Source organism: Arachis hypogaea, chromosome 10, assembly GCF_003086295.3.
Source record: "Arachis hypogaea cultivar Tifrunner chromosome 10, arahy.Tifrunner.gnm2.J5K5, whole genome shotgun sequence".
Classification (NCBI taxonomy): Eukaryota; Viridiplantae; Streptophyta; class Magnoliopsida; order Fabales; family Fabaceae; genus Arachis; species Arachis hypogaea.
Window position 1 is genome coordinate 41,148,180 of NC_092045.1, and position 11,415 is coordinate 41,159,594.

The 11,415-nt window shown below is 41.5% G+C and overlaps 1 non-coding gene across 1 annotated transcript; it reads right to left on the reverse strand.

Moving 5' to 3' along the window:
- Positions 1–2,436: 2,436 nt before the first annotated feature.
- On the reverse strand, positions 2,437–2,544 carry LOC112718940 (small nucleolar RNA R71). Its single transcript, XR_003161266.1, has one exon. It is a non-coding gene; the product is annotated as a small nucleolar RNA R71 (small nucleolar RNA).
- Between the last annotated feature and the right edge of the window lie 8,871 nt (positions 2,545–11,415).

Here is an 11,415-nt window from a genome sequence, read left to right on the forward strand (position 1 = left end):
AACAATCTCCGTGGGATCGACCCTTACTCACGTAAGGTTTATTACTTGGACGACCCAGTGCACTTGCTGGTTAGTTGTGCGAAGTTGTGTAATGCCATGGTATTGAGCTACCACGTTTTTGGAGCCATTACCGGGGATTATGAGAGTTGTGAAAAAGTATAGTTCACAATTTCGCCGCACCAAGTTTTTGGCGCCGTTGCCGGGGATTGTTCAAGTTTTGAGCAAGCTTTGGTAACATCAGTGCCAAGATCCGGCAACAACATCAAGTTTTTGGTGTTATTGCCCGGGATTGTTTAGGCTGGACAACTGACGGTTCATCTTGTTGCTTAGATTAGGTATTTATTTTTTCGAAATTCTTGAAGATGAATTCTAGAGTTTCATGATGATTTGTTGAAATCTGGCTGGCTGAGAAGTCATGTCTAATTTCATTGGACCGAGGTTTCAACTCATCACCACAAGAGCTTGTTGATTTTGTATCAATCTTGCTTTTGGAGCAGTGATTTGCTAAGGCTTGGCTGGCCTCTGGCCATGTCTAGTGTTTTGGACCGAAGCTTTCTTTGAAAGCTTGGCTGGCTGTAAAGCCATGTCTAATTCCTGGACCGGAGTCTTAGACTAACATTGCACTGATTCCTGGAATTCTCATTAAGAATTTTGATACCTTTTCCATTTCATTTTCGAAAAACACAAAAAAAAATAAAAAAAAAATTTTACAAAATCATAAAATCCAAAAATATTTCTTGTTTGAGTCTAGAGTCTCATCATAAGTTTGGTGTCAATTGCATGCATTCATGTATCTTGGTGATCTTCAAGATGTTCTTGATGATTTACTTACTCTGATCTTTGAATTCAATTTGACTTGATTGTTTTGTGTGTCTCATATGCATTTTCATTTTGTTAGTGTCAGTAGTTTACAAACTGCTAAGTTTGGTGTCTTGCATGCATTGTTATTTGATTCTTGTTGCATTTTGGTTTGTCCTTATTACTAAAAATCCAAAAATATTTTTAATTTGTGTCTTTTCAAGTCAATAATACAGAGAATTGAAGATTCAGAACATACAGCAGAGGAATTGCACAGAAAAAGCTGGGCGTTCAAAACGCCCAGTGAAGAAGGACAGACTGGCGTTTAAACGCCAGCCAGGGTACCTGGTTGGGCGTTTAACGCCCAAAAAGGTAGCATTTTGGGCGTTAAACGCCAGAATGTATACCATTCTGGGCGTTTAACGCCAGGATGGCTAAGGGAGGAAGATTTTGTTTTCAAATCAGATTTTTTTCTAAGTTTTCAAAATCTTTTCAAAATCAAATCTTTTTCAAATCAATTTTCCAATCAAATCTTTTTCAAAATTAACTCCTTTCCTTTTTCAAAGATACTTACTATCAATTAATGATTTGATTCAACATTTCAAGTATGTTGCCTTTTCTGTTGAGAAAGGTTTAATGATTGAATCATATCTTTTCTTGTTAGTCAAGTTTTTTTTTATTTTCAAATCAAATCTTTTTAAAAGGTTTTCAAATCATATCTTTTAAAATTGTTTTCAAATCACATCTTTTTTTTTAATTAAGCTTTCAATCAAATCTTTTTGATTTCTAATTTCAAAGTCTTTTTCAAAAATCACTTGATTTCTTTTTCCATTTTCATTTTCGAAAATTAAGTAATGTTTTTCAAAAATGTTTTCAAATTTCCCACTTAATTTTCGAAAAATCAATTCCCTCCTTCTCACATCCTTCTATTTATGGACTAACACTATCCTTTAATGCAAAATTCGAACTCCATTCTCTCTGATAAGTTCGAATTTTCCACTTCTGTCTTCTACTCTTCTTTTCCTCTGACACCTAAAGGAATCTCTATACTGTGACATAGAGGATTCCACATCTTCTTGCTCCCTTCTCTTTCTTATGAGCAGGAGCAAAGACAAAGGCATTCTTGTTGAGGCTGATCCTGAACCTGAAAGGACCTTGAAGAGAAAGCTAAGAGAAGCCAAAGCACAACTCTATTTAGAGCACCTGACCGAATTCTTCAAGGAAGAAGAACACATGGCAGCCGAAAACAACAACAATGCCAACAATGCAAGGAAGGTGCTGGGTGACTTTACTGCACCTACTCCCGACTTCTATGGGAGAAGCATCTCTATCCCTGCCATTGGAGCAAACAACTTTGAGCTTAAGCCTCAATTAGTTTCTCTAATGCAACAGAATTGCAAGTTCCATGGACTTCCAATGGAAGATCCTCATCAGTTTTTAGCTGAGTTCTTGCAAATCTGTGACACAGTCAAGACTAATGGGGTTAACCCTGAGGTCTACAGACTGATGCTATTCCCTTTTGCTGTAAGAGACAGAGCTAGAACATGGTTGGACTCTCAACCTAAAGAAAGCCTGGACTCTTGGGAAAAGCTAGTCAATGCCTTCTTGGCAAAGTTCTTTCCACCTCAAAAATTGAGTAAGCTTAGAGTGGAAGTCCAAACCTTCAGACAGAAGGAAGGAGAATCCCTCTATGAAGCTTGGGAAAGATACAAACAATTGATCAGAAAGTGTCCCACTGATATGCTTTCTGACTGGAGCATCATAGGCATTTTCTATGATGGTCTCTTTGAACTGTCCAAGATGTCCTTGGATAGCTCTTCTGGAGGATCTCTTCATCTGAAGAAGACGCCTACTGCGGCTCAAGAACTGATTGAAATGGTTGCAAATAACCAATTCATGTACACTTCTGAAAGAAATCCTGTGAACAATGGGACTAGTCAGAAGAAAGGAGTTCTTGAGATTGACACTCTGAATGCATTTTGGCTCAGAATAAAATATTGACCCAAAAAGTCAATATGATTTCTCAAAGTCTGTCTGGAATGCAAAATGCACCAAGCAGTACTAAGGAAGCTTCATCTGAGGAAGAAGCTTATGATCCTGAGAACCCTTCAATGGAAGAGGTGAATTACATGGGAGAACCCTATGGAAACACCTACAACCCTTCATGGAGGAATCATCCAAATCTTTCATGGAAGGATCAACAGAGACCTCAACAAGGTTTCAATAACAATAATGGTGGGAGAAACAGGTTTAGCAATAGCAAGCCTTTCCCATCATCTTCTCAGCAACAGACAGAGAGTTCTAAGCAGAATACCTCTGACTTAGCAACTATGGTCTCTGATCTAATTAAGACCACTCAAAGTTTCATGACTGAAACTAGATCCTCCATTAGGAATTTGGAAGGACAAGTGGGTCAGCTGAGCAAGAAAATTACTGAACTTCCTCCAAGCACTCTCCCAAGTAATACTGAAGAAAATCCAAAAGGGGAATGCAAGGCCATCAATATGGCCGAATTCTGGGAGGAAGAAGAGGCAGTGAACGCCACTAAGGAAGACCTCAATGGACGTCCACTGACCTCCACTGAGTTCCCCAATGAGGAATCTTGGGAATCTGAGGCTCAAACTGAGACCATAGAGATCCCATTGGAGTTACTTCTGCCATTCATGAGCTCTGATGAGTATTCTTCCTCTGAAGAGGATGAGTATGTCTCTGAAGAGCAAGTTGCTAAATACCTTGGAGCAATCATGAAGCTGAATGACAAGTTATTTGGAAATGAGACTTGGGAGGATGAACCCCCTCTGCTCACCAAGGGACTGGATAACTTGTCTAGGCAGCAATTGCCTCAAAAGAGGCAGGATCCTGGGAAGTTTTCTATACCTTGTACCATAGGCACCATGACCTTCAAGAAGGCCTTGTGTGACTTAGGGTCAAGTGTGAACCTCATGCCCCTCTCTGTAATGGAGAAATTAGGGATCTTTGAGGTGCAAGCTGCAAAAATCTCACTAGAGATGGCAGACAACTCAAGAAAACAAGCCTATGGACTTGTAGAGGATGTTCTGGTTAAAGTTGAAGACCATTACATTCCTACTGATTTCATAGTCCTAGAGACTGGGAAATGCATGGATGAATCCATCATCCTTGGCGGACCCTTCCTAGCCACAGCAAAGGCTGTGATTGATGTTGATAGAGGAGAGTTGATCATTCAAGTGAATGAAGAATCCTTGGTGTTTAAGGCCCAAGGATATCCCTCTGTCTTCATGGAGAGGAAGCATGAAGAGCTTCTCTCAAAACAGAGCCAAACTGAGCCCCCACAGTCAAACTCTAAGTTTGGTGTTGGGAGGCCACAACCAAACTCTAAGTTTGGTGTTGAACCCCCACATTCAAACTCTAAGTTTGGTGTTGGGAGGGTCCAACACGGTTCTGAGCACTTCTGAGGCTCCATGAGAGTCCTCTGTCAAGCTAATGACATTAAAGAAGCGCTTGTTGGGAGGCAACCCAATGTTTTATAATTAATTATTTTCTTTTGTTATTTTATCTTTTTTGTAGGTTGATGATCATAAGAAGTCACAAAAACAATGAAAAAAGCAAAAACAGAATGAAAAACAGGAAGAAAAACAGCACACCCTAGAGGAAGATGCTGCTGGCGTTTAAACGCCAGTCAGCCTAGCAGTTGGGCGTTTAACGCCCAGTCTGGCACCCATCTGGGCGTTTAACGCCAGAAAGGGGCACCAGACTGGCGTTAAACGCCAGTAAAGGGCAAGAACCTGGCGTTAAACGCCAGGAATGGGCACCAGCCCGGCGTTTAACGCCAGAAATGGCTCAAAACGTGGATTTTGATGCCATTTGGTGCAAGGATGCCTTTTCCTTGACACTACAGGATCTGTGGACCCCACAGGACCCTACCATCACTCTCTCTCTTCTTCCCCCATTCAGCAATCACCTCAACACCTCTTCCCCAAAAACCCCTCACCTATCAAATCCTACCCTCCTCTTCACCACTCACATCCATCCTTCATAAATCCCCACCAACCTCACCCTTCAAATTCAAACCACTTTCCCTCCCAAACCCACCCATAATGGCCGAACCTTTACCCCCCTCTCTCCTATATATACCCTTCTTCAACCCTTCATTTTCACAACCTAAACACCACTTCTCCCCCTCTTTGGCCGAATTCACCACCATCTCCCTCCTCCTCATTTCTTCTTCTTCTACTCTCTTCTTTCTTCTTTTGCTCGAGGACGAGCAAACATTTTAAGTTTGGTGTGGTAAAAGCGTTGCTTTTTCGTTTTTCCATAACCATTATGGCATCCAAGGCCGGAGAAACCTCTAGAAAGAGGAAAGGGAAGGCAAAGGCTTCCACCTCCGAGTCATGGGAGATGGATAGATTCCTCTCAAAGGTGCATCAAGACCACTTCTATGAAGTTGTGGCCTTGAAAAGGGTGATCCCCGAGGTCCCCTTTTCACTCAAAAAGGGTGAATATCCGGAAATCCGACATGAGATCCGAAGAAGAGGTTGGGAAGTTCTTACCAACCCCATTCAACAAGTCAGAATCTTGATGGTTCAAGAGTTCTATGCCAATGCATGGATCACCAAGAACCATGACCAAAGTGTGAACCCGAATCCAAAGAATTATCTTACTATGGTTCGGGGGAAATACTTGGATTTTAGTCCGGAGAGTGTGAGGGTGGCGTTCAACTTGCCTATGATGCAAGGAGATGAACATCCTTACACTAGAAGGGTCAACTTTGATCAAAGGTTGGACCAAGTCCTCACAGTCATATGTGAAGAGGGCGCACAATGGAAGCAAGATTCAAGAGGAAAGCCGGTCCAATTGAGAAGGCATGACCTCAAGCCCGTGGCTAGAGGATGGTTAGAGTTCATACAACGCTCAATCATCCCCACTAGCAACCGGTCCGAAGTTACCATAGACCGGGCTATCATGATCCATAGCATCATGATTGGAGAAAAAATAGAGGTTCATGAGGTTATAGCCCAAGAACTCTATAAGGTGGCGGACAAGACCTCCACCTTGGCAAGGTTAGCCTTCCCTCATCTCATTTGTCACCTCTGTTATTCAGTTGGAGTTGACATAGAGGGTGACATCCCCATTGATGAGGACAAACCCATTACCAAGAAAAGGATGGAGTACACAAGAGATCCCACTCATCATGAGATCCCTGAAATTCCTCAAGGGATGAATTTCCCTCCACAAAACTATTGGGAGCAACTACACACCTCCCTAGGAGAGTTGAGTTCCAACATGGGACAACTAAGGGTGGAGCATCAAGAACACTCCATCATCCTTCATGAGATTAGAGAAGATCGAAGAATCATGAGGGAGGAGCAACAAAGACAAGGAAGAGACATTGAGGAGCTCAAGCACTCCATAGGATCTTCAAGAGCAAGAAAGAGCCGCCATCACTAAGGTGGACCCGTTCTTTGATTTCCTTGTTATTTGTTCTTCTGTTTTTCGAAAATTTATGCTTGTGTTTATCCATGTTTGTGTCTTGTGATCATTAGTGTCTTAGTGTCTATGCCTTAAAGTTATGAATGTCCTATGAATCCATCACCTTTCTTCAATAAAAACGTGCCTAATTGATAAAAGAAAGAATTGCATGAATTTTGAATTTTATAATAGTTTAATTATTTTGATGTGGTGGTAATATTTTTGTTCTCTGAATGTATGTGTAAACAGTGCATATGTATCTTGAATTTGTGGTTCATGAATGTTGGCTCTTGAAAGAATGATGAAAAAGGAGACATGTTACTGAGGATCTGAAAAATCAATAAAATGATTCTTGAAGCAAGAAAAAGCTATTCAAAAAAAAAATTTAGAGAAATAAGAGTTGTGATCCAAGGCAAATAAGAGTGTGCTTAAGAACCCTGGACACCTCTAATTGGGGACTTTAGCAAAGCTGAGTCACAATCTGAAAAGGTTCACCCAATTATGTGTCTGTGGCATGTATGTATCCGGTGGTAATACTGGAAGACAGAGTGCTTTGGGCCACAGCCAAGACTCAATAAATAGCTATGTTCAAGAATCATCATACCTTACTAAGAGAATCATTAACACTATCTGGACTCTGAGTTCCTAAAGAAGCCAACCATTCTGAATTTCAAGGGATAGATTGAGATGCCAAAACTGTTCAGAGGCAAAAAGTTAAAAACCCCGCTCATCTAATTAATACTGATCTTCACAGATGTTTTTGGAATTCATTGCATATTCTCTTCTTTTTATCTTATTTGATTTTCAGTTGCTTGAGGACAAGCAACAATTTAAGTTTGGTGTTGTGATGAGCGGATAATTTGTATACTTTTTGGCATTGTTTTTAGTATGTTTTTAGTATGATATAGTTAGTTTTTAGTATATTTTTATTAGTTTTTAGTTAAAATTCACTTTTCTGGACTTTACTATGAGTTTGTGTGTTTTTCTGTGATTTCAGGTATTTTCTGGCTGAAATTGAGGGACCTGAGCAAAAATCTGATTCAGAGACCAAAAAGGACTGCAGATGCTGTTGGATTCTGACCTCCCTGCACTCGACGTGGATTTTCTGGAGCTACAGAAGCCCAATTGGCGCGCTCTCAACGGCGTTGGAAAGTAGACATCCTGGGCTTTCCAGCAATATATGATAGTCCATACTTTGCCCAAGATTTGATGGCCCAAACCGGCGTTCAAAGTCACCTCAAGAAATCCCAGCGTTAAACGCTGGAACTGGCACCCAAATGGGAGTTAAACGCCCAAACTGGCACCAAAGCTGGCGTTTAACTCCAAGAAGAGTCTCTACACGAAATTTGCTTCATTGCTCAGCCCAAGAACACACCAAGTGGGCCCGGAAGAGGATTTTTATGTCATTTACTCATTTCTGTACACCTTAGGCTACTAGTTTCTTATAAGTAGGACCTTTTGCTATTGTATTAGAAGTTTTTTGGATCTTTAAGTCTTTGGATCTTTATATCTTTGGACATTGTGTTCTTAGATCATTGGGAGGCTGGCCATTCGGCCATGCCTAGACCTTATGCTTATGTATTTTCAACGGTGGAGTTTCTACACACCATAGATTAAGGTGTGGAGCTCTGCTGTACCTCGAGTATTAATGCAATTACTATTGTTCTTCCATTCAATTCCGCTTGTTCTTGTTCTAAGATATCACTTGTTCTTCAACTTGATGAATGTGATGATCCGTGACACTCATCATCATTCTCACCCATGAACAAGGTGACTGACAACCACTCTTGTTCTACAAGCAACCAAGACTCTAGTGAATGTCTCTTGGATTCTTTAATCGGAATCTTCGTGGTATAGGCAGGACCTGATGGCGGCATTCAAGAGAATCCGGAAGGTCTAAACCTTGTCTGTGGTATTCTGAGTAGGATTCAATGACTGAATGACTGTGACGTGCTTCAAACCTGTAACCTACTGGGCGTTAGTGACAGACGCAAAAGAATCATTGGATTCTATTCCGGTAGGGGAGGGAACCACACCGGTGATTGGCAGCACTGTGACAGAGTGTGTGCATTAGCTTTCACTGCGAGGATGGGAGGTAGCTGCTGACAACAGTGAAACCCTACACGAGCTTGCCATGGAAAGGAGGAAGAAGGATTGGATGAAGGCAGTAGGAAAGCAAAGAGACGGAAGGGAAGGCATCTTCATGCGCTTATCTGAAGTTCCTACCAATGAATTACATAAGTATCTCTATCTTTATCCTTGTGTTATTTTCGTTCATCACCATTATCATTTGAGTTTGCCTGACTAAGATTTACAAGATGAGCATAGCTTGCTTCAATACTAACAATCTCCGTGGGATCGACCCTTACTCACGTAAGGTTTATTACTTGGACGACCCAGTGCACTTGCTGGTTAGTTGTGCGAAGTTGTGTAATGCCATGGTATTGAGCTACCACGTTTTTGGAGCCATTACCGGGGATTATGAGAGTTGTGAAAAAGTATAGTTCACAATTTCGCCGCACCACTAACCTGGTTTTAAACTGGGAAAAATTTCACTTTATGGTGACTGAAGGAATTGTCCTTGGGCACAAAATTTCGAACAAGGGGATAGAGGTGGACCAAGCTAAGGTAGAAGTAATTGAAAAATTACCACCACCTGCTAATGTTAAGGCAATAAGAAGCTTTCTGGGACATGCAGGGTTCTATAGGAGGTTTATAAAGGATTTTTCAAAAATCGCCAAACCTCTGAGCAACCTGCTAGCTGCAGACACGCCATTTATCTTTAATGAAGAATGTCTGCAAGCATTTGAGACTCTGAAAGCTAAATTGGTTACAGCACCAATCATCTCTGCACCAGACTGGACATTACCATTTGAACTGATGTGTGATGCCAGTGACCATGCCATTGGTGCAGTATTGGGACAAAGGCATGACAAGCTTCTGCACGTCATTTACTATGCCAGCCGTGTGCTAAATGATGCACAGAAGAATTATACAACCACAGAAAAAGAGCTACTTGCAGTGGTTTACGCCATTGACAAATTCAGATCCTACTTAGTAGGATCAAAAGTGATTGTGTACACTGATCATGCTGCTCTTAAATATCTACTCACAAAGCAGGATTCAAAACCCAGATTCATCAGATGGGTGCTGCTTCTGCAAGAGTTTGATATAGAAATAAGAGACAGAAAAGGGACAGAAAATCAAGTAGCAGATCATCTGTCCCGAATAGAACCAGTGGAAGGGGCATCCCTCCCTCTCACTGAAATTTCTGAAACCTTTCCGGATGAGCAACTACTAGCCGTCCAGGAAGTGCCATGGTTTGCAGACATTGTAAACTACAAGGCAGTGAGATTCATACCCAAAGAGTACAGTAAGGTGCAATCAAAGAAATTAATCACAGATGCAAAATACTATCTTTGGGATGAACCATATCTCTTTAAGAGATGTGCAGACGGAGTAATCCGTAGATGTGTGCCTAAAGAAGAAGCACAGAAGATCCTTTGGCATTGCCACGGATCACAGTATGGAGGACATTTTGGAAGTGAACGAACAGCCACAAGAGTCCTCCAGAGTGGCTTCTACTGGCCTACTCTCTATAAAGATTCCCGAGCATTTGTGCTTAACTGTGATAGTTGCCAGAGATCAGGCAACCTGCCTCACAGTTATGCTATGCCTCAACAAGGAATCTTAGAGATTGAGTTGTTTGATGTATGGGGCATTGATTTCATGGGACCTTTCCCACCATCATACTCAAACACCTATATTCTGGTGGCAGTGGATTATGTATCCAAATGGGTGGAGGCTATTGCAACACCCACTAATGACACTAAAACAGTGTTAAAAGTCCTCCAGAAACATATCTTCAGCAGATTTGGTATCCCTAGAGTGTTAATCAGTGATGGGGGCACTCATTTCTGTAATAAACAGCTCTAATCTGCTCTAATACGTTATGGAGTCAACCACAGGGTGGCTACTCCATATCACCCACAAAATAATGGGCAGGCTGAAGTCTCAAATAGAGAACTTAAAAGAATCCTGGAACGGACTGTAATTAACCGTAGAAAGGATTGGGCAAGAAGCTTGGATGATGCTCTATGGGCATACAGAACAGCATTTAAGACCCCTATAGGGACCTCTCCATACCAGCTGGTGTATGGAAAGGCATGTCACTTGCCAGTGGAACTGGAACACAAGGCCTACTGGGCAACCAGATTCCTGAACCTTGATGCCAAGTTAGCTGGAGAAAAACGATTGCTCCAGTTAAATGAGCTCGAGGAATTTAGACTCAATGCTTTCGAAAATGCAAAAATTTACAAAGAGAAAGCAAAAAGATGGCATGATAAGAAATTGTCATCCAGAGTCTTTGAGCCAGGACAGAAAGTTCTGCTATTTAATTCAAGGCTCAAATTATTCCCTGGGAAATTAAAATCCCGGTGGAGAGGTCCATATATAATCACAAGCGTATCACCATATGGATACATAGAACTTCAGGATAATGACTCTACAAAAAGTTCAGTGTTAATGGACAAAGAGTTAAACACTACCTTGAAGGTAATCTCGAGCAAGAATGCTCAAGACTGAGACTTAATTGAAGATCAGTGATAGTCCAGCTAATGACATTAAAGAAGCGCTTGCTGGGAGGCAACCCAGCCATGTACAAAGTTTAATTACTAATTAAATAAATTTTCTTTCTTTACAGGTTTAGGTCTAAGTATCTTCAAAGGTGAAATAGCAAATTTACTGAAGTCCCAAGAGTTACAGAGAAATTTGGAAGCTCACTGGCATGAAAAAGCCAGTAAGAAACACTTTGGGCGTTAAACGCCCAAAAGAAGCACCCACTGGGCGTTTAACGCCAGTAAGGGTAGCCTTCTGGGCGTTAAACGCCAGAAAGGAGCATCTTCTGGGCGTTAAACGCCAGAAAGATGCACCTTCTGGGCGTTTAACGCCAATCTGCTAGCATTCTGGGCGTTTAGAAAAACGCCCAGTGAAGAAGGACTTCCTGGCGTTCAACGCCAGAAAGAAGCATCACATGGGCGTTGAACGCCCAGGAGAAGCAACATGTGGGCGTTAAACGCCCAAACCATGCACCATGTGGGCGTTTAACGCCAGGATGGTGGGAGGAGGTACAATTTCGTTTTTCTTTGTAATTTTTCAAAATTTTTATGT